The 22,319-nt window shown below is 35.9% G+C and overlaps 1 protein-coding gene across 2 annotated transcripts in view; it reads right to left on the bottom strand.

Moving 5' to 3' along the window:
• The window catches only part of LOC137925488 (oxidative stress-induced growth inhibitor 1-like), a 42,881-nt gene that overhangs the window by 9,868 nt on the left and 10,694 nt on the right, over positions 1-22,319 (bottom strand). Inside the window, exon 1 of one of the 2 annotated variants that reach the window (XM_068768935.1) lies at positions 9,136-9,219. The exons of the other annotated variant lie outside the window; for it this stretch is intronic. The gene's annotated coding sequence lies outside the window, so the exon portion shown is untranslated. Of the gene's footprint in view, positions 1-9,135; positions 9,220-22,319 lie in introns of those variants that run through there. 2 annotated transcript variants of the gene reach the window in all.

Here is a 22,319-nt window from a genome sequence, read left to right as displayed (position 1 = left end):
AAAAGCTGTCAAAATGGCTATTAATACCAGGCTTTCTGCGACCGATAAATATATTTAAACATAGTATTTGATACTAGTAAGATCACATTTTATAGATAACTAGCTGTCAAGATAGACCACTGCCAGGTGATATCGGACTGTGGCGTTCCAATTGAAAAAAATAAATTAATGTAACAAATTTCAGAATGATTATTTTATTTATTGTTAAATGTGAAGAATATAAATTAATTTCTTGATTCATAAATACCGACAATGCTTTTAAATGAAAATATAAAGTTGCAACGCTTGAAGTTCAAAAGCAACTGTCAAACGCACGACAGATAAAATAAACTGTCAAACGCACGGAGTTCGAAACGAATTGGCAATCACAGGAAATTCCGGATAATGTTTTATAAGAACTTTATACAGAGTATTGGGAAAATTGTTAAGAAAAATGAACGAATTGATAAAGTTGTTCTTCACTTATATCCTGTTACATAGAGTGAGAGATAGAGAAAGAGATAGGGAAAGAGAGAAAAAACAAATTAAGGGAGAGGTAAATTTACGAGTAATAAAAATGTATATCTGAAACAAACAGGTCTTTACATATTTTGAAATCAGATATACCGCTCTAAAGGTTCAAGAGTGACCACCACGACCCGGCTGTAGCGGCATGGGTAGACACCCTCACTAGGTGGACTGAAGACATAGTCCAAAGTGGCGGGAAGTCGCTGGAAGCGGGCGATGCAAGATCGGTCATTGTGTCTATTGGTTGACATGATGATGTAATACATTGTATATCCACAGAAAGAGAAAGGTATAACAAGCTTATCTGTACTTCTAGTGCTATTGTAATATGTTCTTATAGCACGATTATGCGTTTTGTCATGGTGACGCGGTACTTATTACCAGATTGTACGCGTAAAACTTTTAACCTACAGATGTATGTACCCAACTGACATCAGCTATCTAATCAGAACAATTTCCCATTCATCATATCTCTAGTGTTTAAGACGGACATGAGTTTGAATAATTTTTATCGATGCAATTGAAGGTGCAACACTTGTATTATTTAATCGATATCGATGTTTTGCAACCGGTGTAAAGATCGTATCAGGGAATACTAAACTGCGGCTCGCGTGTCTCATGAAGCCTTTGAAAGATTACTTGTGGTTTTCGATAAATTCACATGAGTCGCCTTTTCATTTTTGTATTATTTTATTTAATATAATAATTATTCGTTGAATATGTTGAAAAATATCTTTATAATTCACGCTGCAATGTGCTCTTGTTACATTGCAAGAATTTTTTTTGAATATATAATCATTGTATATCACTAAGATATTAAATCGATTAATAAAGTGATCACTCTAAAGTCATCATCAACATGTCAGCAGCCAAAGATTGGCTAGATAGTGTCCAACGACTTCTTGCGCCCTTCTCTTTGTCGTTGGTCCACCTAGTGGGGGGTAGGCCAAGCGGCGCCTACGATCTATTCTGTCCACTACCACTACATACGAGCAATTCTTCGAGAACGTCGATGACGTAGATGACTTTGGTTGTTCTGCGGATATCCTCATTTATGATTTGATCTCAGAGCGAACTTTTCACTTAGTGGGCCTTCCAAAACAAATTAGTGCCTAAACACGATAGTCTACGACCAAAGAGAGTTACCAATAAAGACTCCTGAATAAAGTGGTCTCTCGCTTTGTGTTTCATTAGCCTTTCCATAGTCTCTCAGCGGACCATGGAGGGGGCTATGTTCCCTAAGAGTTTGGCAATGGATCGATAATTATACTAGTCGATTTTTAGACCTCATTGATTATGAAAGCATTGTTTTTTTTTGTACATCAAAATACAATAGCGTATTTACAAAGGCAATTGTGTTGAAATACCCATACAATTGTATATAAATTAAAAAACGTCACCAAATTGTCGTTAACCCCCCTTAAACTCGTGAACGTCACGGCAATCGATTAATAAATTTGTTATTTCATATTTTCATTAACACCCAATAAAAATAAGAATATCAATACTTCTTTCCTCATACAAATCTTGCTTATTCTTGATTGAAGTTGATGCTGTTAGCCCTAGGGTTTTTAAAGCTTCGAAATCGAAATTGAGTTCACGGTGCGGGAGGTTCCGTGAACTTAAAAATAAAACAAAAGCTGGACAGACGCGTTCCAGTTGCACGAAGTCGTTCGCGTGTAGTAAACCGCTCTATCCGAATAGAGGTGTGTAGTGTTGGTGTTGTGTATGGGGCTTAGGGCGACAGCATAGACTATATGCAAGCCAAGGGGGGATCCGGATCCAACCTTGGTTCGCCCACGCTGTTCACGTTTTTCGAGCGGGCGGCAACCTCCTAAAAACGGGTGTTATGGATCATAGATTAAATCTGGAAATGGGCTTCCCCAACATATTTCCAATAAGACCGGTTGAGAGCAACCTGTATCCAGCGTTCACGATCTTAACAAGGTCGCCTGTCACTGATTTATAAAATAAAAAAAGCTTTTTTTTAAAGTAATCAGACTACAACACCGTAACAACAGCCTATTAATATCCTTACCGACTGTACAACATGCACACGAGTGTGTGTGTCACTTTACAATGTAATAAAAAAAAAAACAATTCTTAAATAAATTCATAGTGCTAATTTGAATTGCAAAGTTATAAATTTTACAGTAACATCGAATTCATTTAAATGTATCTACGAACTGGTTTGATAGTCGACGAATGTACTTTCAATATTTCAATCGATACGATTTTTTTTTGTACACATACATTACTAATACATCACTGTTATTGTGCCATCAGTAACTACGTATCTAAATTTATCCATATAATTTGTAACTAGATTGAATAAAAACATGAAAAAACTTGTCACCAGAAAAGTGGATGGATGGCGACCACAAGACCGCAGCCCCGTTCACTGGTCCAATCAGGTCCGTACTCGATACCACAGAAACCGAAGCAATGCACGAGTAAGAACGGCACAAATGGCGTAGTATTGTGGGAGACAAAAATTTCAAAACGGGTCGAACCTCAAAAGGGACAAGGGACATTACGCAAGGTGGAGAAGGATCTGTTTAGGTTATTCCTAGAGTTTGTCTATGAATATTTATTTTACAACTAATACAAATATCATTACAACATGGTTCCTAAAGAATTGTTGCAAATCAAATTTCCTAACGTATATTTCATTTACTTTTTAAGCCTAGTGTCTCCCTCATTTCTCTCTACTTCTTCCTGTTTTATCAATGAGTGTCTAATTGCTGCCTCTCTTACTGATGTGATCCATCACAATTTCCTTCCTAGTGATTTCTGATTACATGGTCTCCATTCTAGCAGGCTTTGGACCATTATTTCTGTTATTAATGGGACCGACCCAATTGTGACTTGCTAGTAAAACCTGTAGCTCTGACTGCTCTAATTTCTGACCCACTTGTTTGTCTGTCTGCCCTATATTTATATAAATATCCACATAGAACCATTTGTGTAGGTAGTGAAAAGAATGCCATAAGAGCCCAATTTAATACGCTAGTATCAGATTAATCTTTTCCTTAAAACCGAACCATAAACTTAAAGTTATACAGTACCGCAGTGCCGTTTGGCTGCAGAAACCAGCCCGCAAAGACAAGACAGTAGTAGAGATTCCAAGCTTTATTATCGCAAAAAATAATTCACACTATGATAGAATATTTTTAGGTATTTCTTTAATGAACTTCCTAAATGTATTACTCGATAAGTACACTCTTGTAATATTGTGTAATGTTGTCGCTATTTTAATTTTAAATTGTTCGTATGCTTCTTTGATAACACGTTCCAAAGATGAAATTTCGCTCTTTCACCTACCTCCATATTAAGTCATCTGTCGCCGAATTAAGTTTATAGTCATTACGTAAATGAATTTCGATTTATATTTTAGCGATTCTATTTTATTTGTATTTTACATATAGCAGTATTCTGTGCTCATAGCGATTGTGACTCTACGGGATTCCCCGAGGACAAACATGTTACTACCTTCGAATACATTTAAGACGATTAGATTTCACGCGAGTATGTGTTTTCCCAATACCATACTATGGTCAATTACACTTTCACTTTACCTTGTTTGATTCGTGATAGTATATATATAATTCTATCTTACAGATATATTACCAGTATCAGGAAACATCTACCTAGTGAACACCACTGCAAAGTATAGGCCTCTTCCAATTAGTTACTGTCACAATGATTAGTTTTACGCTACCCGCATTTATCAACTTCTCTTGATATTGAGTATGTCGATGATCCCCCTAGAGCACGGTCTACTTACGTCACGTCTATCACTCGAGAACCTTTAGGCCTATCGATCGAAGGTCACCTTCAGACGAGCTATTCTTCGAGCTACCCAGGTCTTGGTTTTTCTGCAGATCTCATTTCTAATTCGATCTAACAGCGAAGCACCTCTCTATTACTATCTGGTTGGAGAACGAGATATGGAGTAATAAGGCCCTTCATAAACGTTTCATTAGATCCATAGGTTATAGTCGGCAACACGCATTAGTCAAAGCACTACGTGTTCAGAGACATTGTGGTATTTAATTATACGAATAGATAGATCTATTTACGGAAGATAAAATAAAACAGACATACGGACAAGGCACTGGAATTTCAAAAGTTTCAAATATTATTTTTGATTGTATATATATAATTTCCCTATCAGACTTTATAATGCTATGGATTGCCGTTAGTTGAAATCGTGTCACCAACTATAATTAGTATTAATTTTATTGACCTTGTCACGTTTCTTTGAATAATTTATTTATTTATTAATAATCGTTTTGAATTGTTTAGACTTGTAACATTATTGAGAAAGGTCAGAGCGTCCAACCGTGATTTTAAACCATTTGATGGCTTTTTATTCATAATCCAATAAATTCATCCATGATCGACAGAGGTAAAAAAAAACCGACATAGCCCACGGATTGGCAACTTCAAGTGGCAGAGGCAGGTTACATAGCGCATAGAACTGATGGTCGTTGAGACCTAAAGGTTCTAGAGGGACCTGCAAGCGCAAGCGCAGATAGAGAAACCTTTTTAAGGTCGTCGGAAAACATTGGATACAAACCACTTCCCACTGATCTTGTTAAAAATCTAGGAAAGAGGTGTTTACATTTTTTAAGAAATCGTGAACTCGCCGAACTTTCAGGTTACTTGGGATGACACTTCTTGAAGTTATTATTACAAAAGTTTTTTAGCGATATTGTAATGTTGCTGTGTATATATATATTTAATTCTTCTCCTTCTTTTCAGCCGATAGAGGCCCACTGCAAGGAATAGGCTTCCAGCAATGATCGCCACGATTACTGGTTTTGCGCTGCCCGCTTCCAGCGATTTACCGCGACCATTAACTATGTCATCGGTCACCAAGTGGGGGGCTCACTCACGCCGCGTCTACTGGCTCCTGGTTACCATTCGAGAACCGTGAATTTTGATTTTATTAGACGTATAAAATATAAATAAGCGTTTAATTTTCCCAAGAGTTTTATTGTATAAATATAGTTTTACCGGGAAAAAAATATTCACGTTTGTTGAGTATAGTATGTTCTTGGTAAGCCGATGTTTATTATAACTGGTTGACTCATTCAACGTTCAATACATTGTTTCTCGTAGATAATTGATTATTTCATATACTAATTTAAATATACTAAAATAACTTCCATGAATGGCACGAAACTATAGGAAGTTGAACGTAAAACCAGAGCTTGTAAATATAGATAGACATTAGTGTATCTAAATCATCATTAAAGTAAGAAAAGGACCACTATTTAGCCACTTCCACTTTGCATGTGCGAAAGTGGCTAAATATTGGTCCTTTTCTTACTTAGGATGGACTTTCGCAAGGTAACGCCTAATTCCATTATATAATCATCATTAAGCTGCATTACGTCCACTACTGGACATAGGCCTAGGTCTATGGTCTCCACCCCGGAGCCTTATGGCCCCAACGCCCATTTGTACTATGTCGCTAACAATAATTATTTTTTGTATGTAGTTATCCTATTTTTTGGATAAGGTATCTTCTTCTTCTTTTCAGCCGATGGTAGCCCCCTGCAAGGCTTAGGCCTCCATAAAGGGTCGCTACGATGACTGGTCCTGCGCTGCACACATTCAGTGGCTTCTTGCGACTTTAATTATGTCGTCGGTCAACCTATTGGGTTGACCTACCCACGCCGCGTCTACCGACTAGTGGTCGCCACTCGAGGACCTGTCACTTCAGACGAACAATTCTCGCTACGTCGGTGTTCTTGATTCTTCTGCGGATATTTTCATTTCTCATTCGATCTCGCAGTGATAGGAATACTTTACATTATTTGACAGTAACTTAAATATAAATTTAGCCCTTTAAAGCTTTTATACTTATAACCAATCATCTTGCACACAATAAAATTATAGATAAGCCTGTAAACTCTCTTCTATGTTTCATAAAATTAGTAACATTTTTTTCGCGCTTTGTGCGGTGTTACAATACATTTAATGTATATTAATTATCGCGTTATAAATTTAAAACGTATAATAAACGATTAAAAATATATTCTATTACAGTGTGGACGACTTTTTAGACAATAATACAATTTAGAATTAATTGTCCTTTCGTATTAAAAATATTTGTGAATGATATTTAAATAAAATAAGTTCGAATTTGTTGTTGGCTTTTATTAATGATGCCTTTGGGTCCTTTGTAGCTTTATTTTAAGTTGAATGATACAATTATAGGGGAGCGCGATTTGATTCTAGTTTCTATCAAATTAAACTCTTTTAGGATTCTTCTCTTGACGTTCACGAGTAATATAGAATCTCTTTCTATGGATATAGATTAATGTATAGACTTTTATAACTGGATCCCATAATTTCACAACCCCTAATTTTTAATATTAAAAAATTAAAGAATATTCATGTACTAAGCTGGTTATGTGTTACATTGTAAATCAATTTAAAAATATTCTTTAATCGAACAGGCTGTTTCAAGCACTTACGAATCCTCAATCAACATATGATGTTGGTATTGTTAGCTATAGGAAGCTACTAGCAGCTCGGAAGGCAGTTCTGCTGTGCAGAGCCGATGACAAACTCAACACTTGCCCTTTACAAATATAGTTTTACAAGTCCATAACAATAATTAGTTTCCTGAGTGAGTATCAACAAAATTTATTACCACGCATTAATATCAGTATAGTATTTTTGTATAGAATAATATAGTTTTTTCATTTAGAATTTTATTGTACATACGTATACTTTTATGCCTTAAATTATTTATTTAAATTTTGAATACGAAAGCATATATTAAACATATACTAGGAGCAAAATACAAATACTATATACATACAAATACTAGGAGCATACGGATTTTATACTAACACTGATTTTTTTTTAAATAATTTTGGACGTTTTTGCGGACAAACAAAACATTTTCATACATATATTGTGACGCAACTGTAAGAGTGCCAGCTTTATTAAGAACTTCTCGGAAAGAATCAATGACTTCATAGAAGATAATACATCTTTGGAATGTTAAATCGCTTCCAGGCTATTTCAATGTTTACTAAATATTTAATTTTATACTATTTATACAAACCTATAGTTCCAATCAGTTTATTTCGTAAGTTCTTTTCCGTTCTGAGGCAAATATCCGAACAGGTGCTAGACCCAACTTGAAATCGAAAGACATATAATAATTATGTTGAATTAAGGATTTTTACTTTTGATTGCCCGTATAAAACTTGTTAGAGGTTCACTAATTTAATCAAAAAGAAGCGCCTCGAGACGGAGGTACGGAGAATGGTGATCTACCACTAACAGTGTCTTCAGAGGAGGAGCGTTCAGGTCAAGACCGTTTCTTACTGGCTTCAACAATTCTGATGCGGACGGTGGATCGACGTGTCCATCAACAGAAAACGACCACTCAGCTGATTTTACTAATCCAACATAAACCTGTTCATCCACATGCATATCTTGTACGTAACCAAAGATTTTTGTCAAGAAAAAAATCACTCCACTCTTTATTCATAACTTTACCAACTTACAGTACAATTATGTACGTCATAGAACTAAACCAGAAGAGTCCAATTTGATAGAAGCTAGAAGTCCTCTTACATGGCATCTTGCAACTTAAAGCTAGGGAGTTACAAATGCGCCCCGATCAGAGTAGTAAAGCAATTTATTCCCAGGATTTTTCACTTAAAAACTTCGTGTTAATTTTGAGACATTAAATATCTCCTAAGAGTTACTAATCATAAAGCTATAAAAGACGTATAAGCTTATCTTTATTTCTATTGCTAACCTTATATTAACCTTTTATTCTAATGCGCACAGACAAAATTGTCATTTATATATAGACTATGTATACCATATTTTCTTCAATAAACTTTTCTCTAAAAGTGTTTCTATATCTCATATTTTACGAAGAAAGGAACAAAATGAATCCACGAAAAGCTTTTTTTTGTAACACAATAGTTGTTTTGTTTCGTTTAATAGTTGTTCGGCAGCGGTATATACAAGTAACCTGAAGGACAAGATGCTGTGAAACTGAACGAAATCAAACACATTGTTCTGTATCTAACAAGTACGTTACAGTCATAAGCTACAATAATTAACCACGAAATCTCAATTGATATTGTCTATACGAATATACTAAGCTTCCTGTACAACCGGGATCACAACAGAATTTCCTGTATACATCATTAAATAACAAAATACATCCGAGAATATTCTATAAGTCATTATAAAACACATATAATATACATGAGATGAAACCTCTATTTAACACAGCACGAGACCCATGTCTGGTTTGAGCATCATTAACCATAAAAAATAAACAGTTAGAAAAAAAACTATGATACAAAACCGCGAGTACAGGCCCAAAATAACCATCATGCACCATGAAAAAACCGGTATCACAATAAAAAAAAGAAAATCTAAAACCCACCACGATTAGAACGCATGGCCAGAAAGCTGAATCAAAGCATGATTCAGATTTCTTTCAGCTGATAAACGTAACACTAAATTAATATCAATAAATTTTTAAATTACAGTTTAAAACATAACTAACATACTAACGATTTTATAATAAACATCACAAAAATCCGGCTATGATTTAAAATTAATAAAACTTACATTTAACACTGCAACGCGAAACTGTTAGAGCTATAAAAATATTTCGCTTCACAAGCGTCTCACAACACAACCGTTCAGTGCGGCGTCCGCGACGCGACTGAAGACGGGTCCGTTCGGAAATTAAAACACAATAGGCATTCGACACACGTGTTTATAAAACATTCAACGTTATCTGATAAAAATATATTACGGTTACACGTAATTATTTAATCGTCATCACAGGATTACGGTCGAGCCCGTAATATTGTCTGCGATTTAAATCGCATGATATTACTTCTTTGCAAAGATATTGGTGAGGCTTAACAAAATGGTATCTCTCTTTGGGAATTTTCTTTTTTGGTTTGGGGGAAATCTGTGAACATATCAGATTATATTGGAATGGTCACCAGATCTCCCACGAAACTGTGCCAAGGCACATCCAGGGAGGAGGGTGTATCTTTCACGGCATCGGAACCTATCACAAGTGAATGGGAAAATACAACGATGAAAATGAAATATACTCAACGCCGCGAACGATTTAAGTATAGTCTTCTATGGGGTGTCGAGCACCATGATTGCCATACTATTGAAAAGTTGTAAATTTCTTAGATAAATGTGATTTACACCTGAAAGTTTCAATATGTAATATGTACACACGTCCCTCACATAAGAATCTTCGATGGCTTGTCGTGTACAATCAGTGGTACACAATTGAAATTTTTTAAAGGCGATGTGACCCCTGGTGGCCTATCTTTGAAAGTTACAATAAGTAATTTGTACTATTTATTCGTAATGATCTATGTATTCACATCGATTTGGAATCAAACTGTAATCTTACAATTGTACTCGAACACGACAGCCTTGATTTGTACTTTCTTCGGTATAGTATCCTAGGCTAGTGACGAAATGTATATGATTTTTTTTATATAGCCAAGGGCGTTTAAATATGGTGTAAAACAAAACATACGTTGATAATTTATCTGTTGCTATATCACTTGCAAAACCGTAACGTATTGCTACACACAAAAAATTAAGTTTTTTTTATTTATGATTTATCTAAATCAAAACCTCGGATTTCTTATGACATGGTTAGAATGCAAGATAAGATTAATAGGAGCTAGAATAAAATTGAGCCGCTAGAAAATCACATTCACAGTGAAATCATCATTTATAAACGAGATTTTCTAACTCTAGGGCTAATTAGGAACAGTTTGTTGTGGTTGGTCTGGTCACATAGCCAGGCATTATGGCGACAATTTAAAAAAATCTCTTAATAACTAGAAAGGTAGATAGAAGGACGGCGATCAAGAAGTCGCAGCCCCATGAGGTGCTTCGATAAGGTCCGAACCGCATTAGGGGAAGCCATACACGCTGACGACTGGCACAGATGGCGTAAATCTGTAGTAAGAGATATGAAGCAAGGAGATTACATGTTAGTTGTGAGGCGATGCTTGTACCAACACAGTGCTCGGATCTTTGAAGATGTTTTTATGATGTTTTGATAAAGTGTGTTGTAACCAACGAAATCATGTTAGTAACGTCGGCAAAACTTACACCGCACATTATCTTTAAAAATCACTATGTCTGCTATTTTCCTCCGACTTATAAATAATGTACAACTTAAATGTTTCCACCGAGCGAATTACGTTCGAACGATTGTGTAATTATGCTTCGTGGCCACAGTCGCCGACATCTGAATTCAACCGTGGAGATCAAGGTCTATGGTACCAAGATAAATTATTTTTAAACTTGTTTTTTACCGCGGCTTTGTATAGGATTATGTTACTGTGAATATATATTACGACATACTTATATACGAGTATATAGCAAATAGGCAAGTTGAAGGCAGAAAGCAAGCCATATTGTCCACAGAACTATGCCACTGTCTTAATGTTCTATAAGTGTCTGAATTTCTGAAGGACCTACACTTGGTGGTGGTGAAGGACAGTCGAAGGATCTACCTAGAATACTGCGGAATGGTTATAGAAATAAGTATAAAGATAAACAACTATGTTAAGTATAACAAAAATAATATATATGAACGAAACGTGTACCTGTTCGTCGAGGGAAGGCGACGTGAGTAAGGCGAGGTATGAAAGAACAAACGAAATCGAATGCAAGAATTTGTAACGAGCAAAAGAATAATTAATGGATGTCATCAAAACGTAAGATAGAAGAATACGAAAAAGAAAACAATCGAAGAATGTCTACTGCTCGTCATGGGCCTTCTATATTGATTTACAATAAAACCAGTTGAGGCATCCAACGTCTTCTGATGAACTTAACAAGGCCGTTGGATTAAGGTCTTTCGGATGTCACACGTAACGTTTATATATTCATAGACACCATTCAAAGCCTTAAGCTACCTGTTGAGCGCTATGTGGCGTATCCATTCATTTCAACTTATAAATTCAGTGAGGTATGTTGCGATACGGTCTTGTTCGGAAATCCCGAATATAGTCCTTCAATATGGCTGAAAGACTGTTAGTTTGCCATTAAGGTCCGAAAAGTTACCATGTTTTCCATGCTGTGTAAACGACTGTAACCAGTCAATTTCTTTTACTATTTCTATTTCTTTCTATCTTTAACGGAAAAATTATTTAGTTTATCACAGTACGCAAAGGTTAAGAGTTGTCAAATGTGATTGGAATTTTGTTTCGATGCGAGATAACTCAAGCGCCAGGCGTGCTTAGCGTGCCAAGTGTTACTATAGTATCAATACGAGGTGCATGTTTTCATTGACACAATGAATCGATATGAAAGTTATGTAACTTTTAATTGTTACTTGCAACCTTGAGTTTCACTGATGATATCAGAGTCCATTTTTACAATTTGGTTATAGGTGTGAAAGCTGAATATGATGAAAACATAGCTTTATTTATATAACGTAATAAATAGTACAAATAGGTCTTCATATTAGGATAAATAAATATTCAAATTAATAACTGTCTTTCTGATCACTTAATACTGACAGAAATTATTGGTCTGTAGCATTTCTTTAGAAAAAATAAATTAATGTATCATATTTCAGAGTGATCATTTTATACATGGTGGTTGGAAATAGGTTAGATATATATAAAACGCATTCCGATTGAATAAATAAATAAACTAAATGAAAATCATAGTGCACACTTCATTTGTATAATTAATACGTTAATAATAAAAACACGATTGCTTACAATATTAAGTTCGTTTTTTATTTTTAAACACTGAAAATTTAATAATGTGATTATATTATGCGTTCACGATATTTTTTGTTTTAATTGACGTCAAAAATTCGACAGCTAGGGATGGTTGTTATATTTTCTCTGTGGTATGTATAGGAAAAGAAGTGCTGATTTTATATTGCATTTTTCTCTTTATAAGAACCTGCCTGTTTTTTGCATTTTATAGCCTGCACAGTAATACAGCCCTGCTTAGTAATAGTAATCAATAGTCGTGTCTTCGTTGTCTTATTTGTTACTTATTCTCGACACAAACGAGTCCTTTTATGCGACTACCCGACGTGAAACCAAGCGCGAGGCAATTGCCTACTAGCGCCAAGCACTAAAACCGTCAGAAGTAACAGCGTATTTAATGGAATCAAGCGTTACCTCGCGGAAGTCCATCCTAAGTAAGAAAAGGACCAATATTTAGCCACTTCCTCACATGCAGTGGTAGTCGTGCAACAAAGTACACCGCCCGCCAGCCCGCTGATAAATGCGTATGCGGCAAACAATGCGAATCACACAACCGCCACCGCCAAATTACTCAACACGTGTTTCACCCCTCCACGGGGCATCTTCAGGAGTTATGTTACACCGATTAGTGCCAAACACAGAGACTCTGTGTGGAAGTGGCTAAATATTGGTCCTTTTCTTACTTTTATCCTAAAAATTGTGTATATTAGATAATATGTAGCCCGTAAGAACTCACCGCAACATTTGCAGCCCGCACATATAAAAAGGTTGCCGACCCTTGCTCTTTAAAAACAAATTGATTTTTACATAAATATCTACATTCATTTCCACAGTTGAACTTTATATCCGCTTTCGTATTTAAATTATCTCACCGAGATACCAGAAATAGTGCCCGTTCTTGTTAAGGCCAATAGACAGTTGTACAGAATTGATAAACCTGACTTAAGGTTAATTACAAAATAGTTCGAAGCACAATGTCACTTTATATTGATAAACGAAAATAACGTGTGATTGTGCGACAATCGATTACATTGTGCTGGGTGCTTAGTTAAAATATTTACATCTACCCGCGGTTTCACTTGTCCCAAAATCTTATATTTCTCAATGTACCCCCATATTTTAATTCGTCATGTTTTCATTAAACTTAAGGTCAATGAACTTATGCATTATATTGCTATTATCTACAATGACGTTTTATTCATTCAAGTCAGCTGATAGTCACTCATTTTAAATCACAAGTCTTCCCTAAATATTGCCTCAATGACCCGGCTTCCGCTGCTCGTATCCTATGACTTCCCGGGTCCTTGATCATGTCCTAGGCTCTAATGGCTTACTTACATCTCACCCCTGTTGACGCTTAGTTATAAAGAAATATATTTTAACCCTTATCGGTCGCAAGTCACCTCTGATGTAAGAGCAGTAGTTTTCTGCAGCGGTAGTATAGCTCGGGTGAGGTGACAAGTTGGATCATGTTGAAACATGCTGCCCGATAAATGTTCATACGACTGTCTTTTCAGTTTATTATTACCAAGAGCATTTACTTTATGCAGTGAAATTTAAGTCATTTTTTATTGTTCGAATTAATTTTTTATTTAAAAAATGATAATTAAATATTAGATAGTGAGGAGAGATCGGATGGGAAACTTCCAAAACTATTGCAAACTGTTTTAATGGTAAGTTACCTGAAGGAAGCAAAATAACACTATAATATTGTGAAACGTGCAAAAATACCAAGCATACAAACATAAATTAATGTAGTACTTTATCAGAAAATAAATATTTTTTTAGGAATATTATTAAATCGAAATTATTTTTTTAGTATTTCGTACGTATTCCAAATACCGTTGATGACTCCAGATCCAGCCATGCTCTGCATATTAGGTGTTATGACTTCATCCACCGTAAACATGAAGCAATCGACGTCGATGAAGACATTGTCTCTTACATAACCACGGTAAACAATAACGTTATGGAATTCCCGAACAATCCCTAATAGTAGTTTCGTAACGTGCAGACAATTGAAAATTGTGTTGATGCAATAGATTATGAACAACTTCCGTAATCATTTTTTTATACAAAAGACTATTACGTCATTTATTCTATTGATGTTAAATGCCGGATATATTCTTCTTTTCAGCCGATAGATGACTACTGCGAAGCATAGGTTCGTCCTGAAGATTGCTACAAAGACCGGTCCAATTTTTGTGCATTTAGTAGGTGATGACGGTGATCCATCGCAATTTTTTTTATTATGGCACCTATTTTGATTTGGTATTTAAAATACATAGAACTATTAATTTTTATCTTTTAACAACTCAGCTGCCGGTCTCGAGCCGGTGCGAGATGTCTACCAACCAACTTTTATGAGCCAGTATAGCGCCGGCATCACACGAAGTAACAAACTAACGTGTCTGCACTGCGCTTGAACATTCTAACTTTCTTAGCAAACTGTTGGTTTTTGGTTATTTTTTATAAAAAAAAAATTATTGCTTCTGCAAATATTACTACGAGAAAGGGTTCGATACGCGGGACCAGGCAGTGATATAGAGAATTTCATTCGCAATGCCGGTTTCGCTCCAGTACGTGTTTTTATATATATCTTTTTGTTTTAATTACCATATATATGCAGATAGTACTTATTTAATAATATTTATATCCTTTTTAAATAAATAAGCGTCAAAAAAGAAAGTTGGCTTCTGTCTGACTTCCATGTTCAAGACACAGTGAAGCTGTTAATTATAAATCTACATTTTTACAAAGTAGTAGGCGGGGTACATCGCTCGTGTAAGTGACTGCTGTTGGGGCTAAAAGGTTCTGGATTCCGGTAGACGTGGCGTGGGGGTAGGCTCTACCGATTACGATATAGTCAAGGTAGACGAAAGTCGCTGGATCAGCGTAATAGACGTATATATTTATAACTTAGGTCGTAAAGTAGTAGCTTATAACTTATGTAATCCAATAGGCAATATGTATATGGGATAAACCCGGCGGACAGACGACTTAGTTAAGGTCGTCCTGGATCCGGGCAGTGAAAATCCGTTCATCGTGACGATCTTCGGTAGAGGCGTATGCTTGGCTTGTGTCTATCGACAGAAGTGATATCGTCGACGATGTCTATACATTGCACGAACAGTACAAAACAAAAATTGTATTTTATTTCAGCAACATTACCTCATCAGTTTCTATTATTTAACTATTAATTTATATCTCAGTAGTACAACGATCTTTTCACATATAAAAGTTCATAATGATATATATTTAAACTCAAGTATCATGTATACTGTTAAAGTTATCTGTCAGGTCACACGCCGTCGGTGTTTGGCCGCGGTGTACGCACCCCTGTGATAGCGTTATCACTTGCGTGATAATGATGTTATCACAAAATTGAAACAAGTGAAATTATGATACGTGTGATATGCGGTTTAGTAGGTGAGCTGTAACAGTTGACAGTCAATGCTAGTTTTTAACGAGGTACCTTACACAAGTGGTCTAAACTTGGGTCGGCGACCGGTCCTATATACAGGATGATTGATACAGGTGTAAAATCTAAAGGGTGGAATATATATCTCTTTTAACGTCTGGTTATATTCTGTGCAAATGCGTTTTCAAAATTCATATTCAAATTAATAAATTTTTACTATAAGTCCCTGCAGACACTATGGACAGAAGTGATTGGTCTGTTGTATTTAGAGAGTAACGTATTTTAAGGTCACTGATGAGCTTTTTGCTGACAATAAAGCATGACACATTAAAATTTTTAAAGCTTATAAACCTATAATCACAATGCATAGAAAATTATTATTCAAGGTTTGTATGTAGTGTCTGTAACCATGGCGATGTGATATAAAATACCCCAAGGACGTATTGGTAATTCTATCAATCGTTTCATATATCTGATAACACAATGTTAGACTGCTACATGAATATTTATAATTAAAAATGTGTCAGCTGAATTGGCAAAGGTTAAATTAATGAATAGGTGATTTTAAAAGTTCTTTAATTTACCTGATTTTTTTTTAATTAGAGAATAAAATATATTAGTAGATCGTAGACTTATGAATATATTTTTAATATGTTGTTGCTATCTGTTGTGCAATCGATAACCGTTGTGACAGTAAGGTTTTTGAGTGGCAGCCACGTGCCGGTTGACGCGGCATGGCGCCCCCTTGGAAAGGAAGTAAGACCATCGTTGTTTCACCTGATGGTGAACCCACGAGATTGGCGTTGTCAGGAAGTCTAATGTAAATTGTACAATGTTACTAAGATTATTTGTCCAGTAAACACGCGCACATATATAATGTATATACTTAGTCTAGCCATTAATTCTGTTATAGTTTAAAATATTCAAAATATTACTTTTGAATTTGGAATCTGTCATTTTTCTATAACCGTTCATTGTATTTGTTATTTACGCGCCAATACATTGTAAAATATTTTGTGATATTAAAATGGAGTGGGGCGATAAAGAGAATCGAATCGCTGCGATTTCATTACATAAAGTATGTACGGTGTCAAATACAAGTTTCAAAATCCGCTATACGCTTAGTATTAGCACGCGATCTGGTCGTCAATGTAGTGTTCGCATAAAAAGACGATCAAAGCAGTTAGTGCAAAAATTCGGAAACAGCATCTAGCACCATGTTGCGTATTATAAAAGATGACTTAGGACTTGCAGACTATAAGAGACGCGCTGGTCATTTTTTAATTGGAACTTAAAAAAGAATAGGGTTGTTCGCTCAAACCAACTACTTAAGCGGAAAGCAAAGGGAGGTCAGAGAAAAGTTTTGTTTACAAATGATTTTTTTTACAATTGAGTAAAAATGAAACAAATTAAAGGAACGTATTTATGCTGAAAGTTTAAAAGAAGCTTCTCAATTATTTAACAAAGTACAACATTGACATATCCTATGAAGAAGTGACTGTGCCATATTTTTCTGAAACAGTGTGAAAACACCGGCACAATTGTATCAAGGTACGATTCTTGAGAAAGTAGTTAAGTCCCTTAACAACACCATGTTCAATAATCAAGAACGATCCTTTCAGCAAGACAGCTCCAAGTCATAAAGTTTAATCCACCCAATCTCGGTTAGAAACAAACGTTCGGATTTCATCAGAGCTGAAGACTGGTCATCAAGTTCTTATCTTTATCATAATGATTTATGGTTAATTTTAGAGAGCAAGGCTTGCTCTAAACGCCCTGATAATGTAGTCTAAAACAATCCATACAATTGACAGTGAAGAATTTTTCTATACAAAGAGTGTGTACTACTATTGGTAATTGGCCACAACATTTAAAGGTCTGACACTTAGAATAAGTTTTGTATATTTTTAATGTTTTCATATTAATTCATTAAAATAACACACAGTAATAATAGATGTTACGTACAATAAAATGTTATTTTTTGTTACAATATTTATGGCAAAGATTATATATATATATAAATAAAAATATTATAATGAATGTGCTGATTTTAGGCGATGCTAGTGAAGGATAAACCTGTCAGGATATTAACAAGTTTAAGTATCTCCCTCTCTTTCTCAAACAGGTTAGACTAACGGGTAAAAGTATATTTATTCTATTACGTAATATTTAACATCTGGTCCATTCCCAAGGTCTACACAGGTCAATGACGTATATTCACCCATATGTTTACACGTAATTTATTCCGATCGTATTAAGTATCGCAGGCTATCGATCCGGTTTGCGATAAGTTATCAGCTTATCATGATTTGTTGGATATCCGTTGTTAGAAAGAAGTTCGTTCGATTAAACTCAACAATAATAGAACAAAAATAGAAAATAGTAGAAATTTAAGCTTGTTATACCGATGGCCTTTGCAGCCGAAAGGTTCTCGAGTGGCAACCATGACATTGTAGAGGCCTCCCACTAAGTAAGAAAAGGATCAATATATAGCCCACTAAGTGAACGTTGGTTCCCACAAGGTGAACCGACGATATAGTTAAAATCGCTAGATGCGGGCAGCGCAAGACCGGTCATCGTGACGATCTTTGGAGGAAGTCTAAGCCTTGCAGTGGACGTCCATCGGCTGAAAAGAAGAAGATACCTTTTTCGCCTACCCCCTATCCCCCCATCCCCTTCGTCTTTAAATTCTGCAGACGGATCATGCAGGTTTCAAATAAAAGAAATAAAATAGTAAGAGTCGGGTAAGACTGAAAATTTGTAATATGTAAATATAAGTATTAGTAGAATATTAAAAGACATTTAAATAGATTATATAGACAAGGAGGTAAATAACCAAAAGCCTAAAAATAAAATTTTATTGTGATATAAAGAAAACCTACTGTGATATTTTAGGAGAAAAAGGGAAGAAAAGAGGGTGTGTAGAAGAAGACTAGTAAGCCAGACGAAATATATACAGAAAAAAATAAAGGAACGAATGATTGAAATTGTGACAAAAGAAAAGGTAGAATGTGAAAAAAACGAAAATGAAAAAAATATTCAACTATAAAAGTCCCTGCCCTTTTCACGATAGGGATGAACGGGAGGTCCCCAAATACGGGAGCTATAAAAAAAATTAGTGAAGATAGTGACTCTTTTTGGAAAGTAATGACAACTAAGAAAGGGACTAATATATAGCTACTTCTGCTATGCAGCAGTAGTCGTGCAATAAAGTGCACCGCCTGCCAGCCCGCCGATAAATGCGCATGCGGCAAACAATGCGAATTACACAACTACCACCGTTAAATCGCTAAACAAGTGTTTCACCCCTCCACAGGGCATCCTCATGTTACACCGATTAGTGCCAAACACAGAGTTTATCCAGCATTATGTTACGCGATTTGTGCCTTTCTTTGGTGTGTATTGTTTAAGTTACTTTGCTACCGACCGTGATTCGGAGCAGCGGATTGGGTTTCGGCCTCATGCCGTTCTACCTTTCTAGTGATGACAAATATCTTTTCTCTAAGCCTCATAAAATCAGTAACTCCTTTGCAGGCAACTGTGTACGGTAATAAAACATCCTCGCATGCAACTTATTAAACAAACCTAATATAGAGTGAAGAACTCTACCGATGTATTAAGTAAGCATAAAAAAAGACGTGAGTTTGTTCTGGACTCTTTTCAAATCAGGACGCGTTTGGAACTACACAGGCCCTACAAGCACAGCGTCCGATCAAGGACAATCTAGTCAACGTGAAAAACGCTGGATGCATGCCGCTTCCAACCACTTTTATTGGAATTCTACGGTAAAAGCACACGATGATGATAGTAATTTATATGCGCCGGATTCGAACCCTATACAATGTAACTCATACTCGGAACGCGCATTTGGCACAGATCCATCGCAGTCACTACACGCTATACTGTGACAAATATTATTATAAATGTAATGGTACCAATGTTAGATTTAGAATAACCTTTTCCTTTCTTCGGGCCTTTTTTTTGGAGCATCGCATTTCCCCTACGTGTGGTAAAGAGATTTTTTTGCTTCAAATTTCATACTTCTTAATCTCTTATATTATTCTACTGTCTTCTCTCAGAATATCTTTCATTCTAATGCTCTTGGCATACCTTCCAAGTACTTTCTTTCATACGCCGGATACAGTGCTTCTTATACGTTCGACGACCTCTTACTCAACGACCACTATAGGGGAGCTCTATTTCATTCTAGTTTCTACCAAAATTGGGCTCTTCGGGCGTTTTCATGGCGTAGAAAAGTCACTATGAAGAATCCCAGTGGATAAATGTTAGGATAAATAAGTATCAAGAACATTCCTCCCCTGCACCAGATTTTCAATGTTGAAAACGCACCAATGTGCATTTTAAGTCTTGATCAAACCTTTTAAGCGCCAACGTCATAGTGTGGTAGCGACCTAATTAGATTTATTTTTTTATCGTTCTACAATATGCGGTCGATATCAACTGATGTCCTTGTATGGTGTTTATGCGGTTACAAGTCATTTGTTTGCTGTCAGAAACAGTAAAGTCATGTAGTTACTAGTAATAATAATTACATGAATCGATTTTAGTATGTGAGATATGGAGAGGAACACGATTACCAAAACACAAATGAGGCATTTGTTTACAGACGGATTAACTTCTGTCTGCATCAATCATATTAGCGCTTACATACCTCAAATGACTATAGTTTGTGTAGAAGTGATTTACAAGACGCAAATGAGATATTTAAGAACAGACAGTTTGATGTATATCTTACCCGCCCTGGCGATGATATAACTCAGGTGAGTATAATGTGCTAGTTATCGCTTTAGATATGTCAGATAACAAAGGTGCGATTAACGCACACGAGATATACACAAACCGCTTGTCGTCTGTCTACCTCAATTGTCCTGACGTTCACACACCACAGGCAGCTATTGTGTGCCTGGAAGTGGTAGGGAGCGATGGCGGACATCTACATGACATACATGTGTGTCTACCTCAATCCTCCCGCCCCTAACATACCTGAGATGACTAGATTGTGTGGGATTGCAAGTCGCCACTTGAGCTATATGCGCGATGGTGGAAACTGACAAGATGCATAAGAGATAACTAAGAACAGATAGCTTGACGTTTGTTGTAGGCGGAGACTGATAAGACAAACAACAGATATTTGAAAACAGTCGGCTTGAAGATTGTCTACCTTCCAGTCCCGCTCACGGACTCGATAAGATTATTGTGCGCCAGAAAGCGCTACTTTTACCTGAGATATGTGAGCGATGAGTAAGGGCACAATTTATAAAACACACACGAGATATTTGAGAACAGTCGGCTTGAAATTTGTCTAGCTTACTGTCACACACACGAATTTGAGGAAAATATTGTGCGCGAGAAAGAGCTACTTTTACCTAAGGTAGGTAAGCGTAAATCGCCCCTTCCTCATGAAGGGCGCGATTTACAAGGTGCACACGAGATATTTGAGAACAGGCGACTTGACGTGACTTTCTCGTGCCTAGTAGACACATGGTAGATAGTGCGTAAAAATGAATATGAACATGCCCTTAGAGACGCACGTACGAACACGTGTTTCTATTTGCGGAATCTATTCTCGTGTAGTAGTGTAGCTCTCGTGTCGGAGTCGCGCTAGTCTGCGACACGTTTTTGATCGACTTATATCTAGACTAGTCACTTTTTAAAGCCTTAGACATGAGATTATCCAGAACCTTGATTGAGGACCACTCCTAGTTATAGGCGTAAAAACTTTATAGGTAAAGCGCATTTGTAAGCAAATAGCTTTGAAGTTTTCAGATATTCCCAATTACCCTACATAAAGTGACCACTCTGAAATTCTATTGGAATGTAACTATACCTTCGGGAGTATAGTCTGTAGGAACAGATAGTAAACAATCTATAATTTTAATATGAAGTAATTAGAATTTTGGAAACACTTTTTCTTACTTTATTATTATTAAGATGTTTAAAATTTCTGTAGCCATTTGTTTTAGGATAGGATGTACCATACATTGACTGACAGTAAATAAGTTACACATTTCCTCACTTTAAACTTTTATACCTATTTCAAATCATCATCGTCCTTTCAGCTCAAACATGTCTACTGCAAGGCATAGGCCTTGTCCAAAAAGGGGATAGTCACCATGCTTGGCAGGCTGATTGGCGATGGTTGGTATTATGGTATGCAGATCACGCTACTGTCAATTTTCTGGAAACTTGTTTGTGAGCAATGGCAATCCTATATAATTAATGTACAGAGTGTGAAATATTGTATGACAGTGTATCTAGGGAATCGAACCCGCGACTTACGAATGCAAATCTCAGTTCTCTACCACAAGGCTACTTCTAATTTTAAATAACCCTGTACAATATTTGACGAGAAACTTTTATGTTAAAAAATGTTTTAGAGCAGTTGAACTAGTTGTTTTACCAAAACTATTATAGTGAATCAAATTTTGATTACCTGTTCATTATTGTTTCTTTATGTACAATATGTTTTTTTTTAATAAGTTAACGGTTTCTTATTGAAATTATTTAACAGGCTCAATTTAATTTAAAGGGGTTTTATTAAAGAAAGAAAAACAATGTTAAAATTCTTTTACTAAGTGGAGGAT

Source organism: Battus philenor, unplaced genomic scaffold (genome assembly GCF_028537555.1).
Source record: "Battus philenor isolate CCGP_79_NKW_IND1 unplaced genomic scaffold, ilBatPhil1.0.hap1 SCAF_27, whole genome shotgun sequence".
In the NCBI taxonomy this organism is placed as follows: Eukaryota; Metazoa; Arthropoda; class Insecta; order Lepidoptera; family Papilionidae; genus Battus; species Battus philenor.
This window is presented reverse-complemented; position numbering and strand designations above follow the sequence as displayed.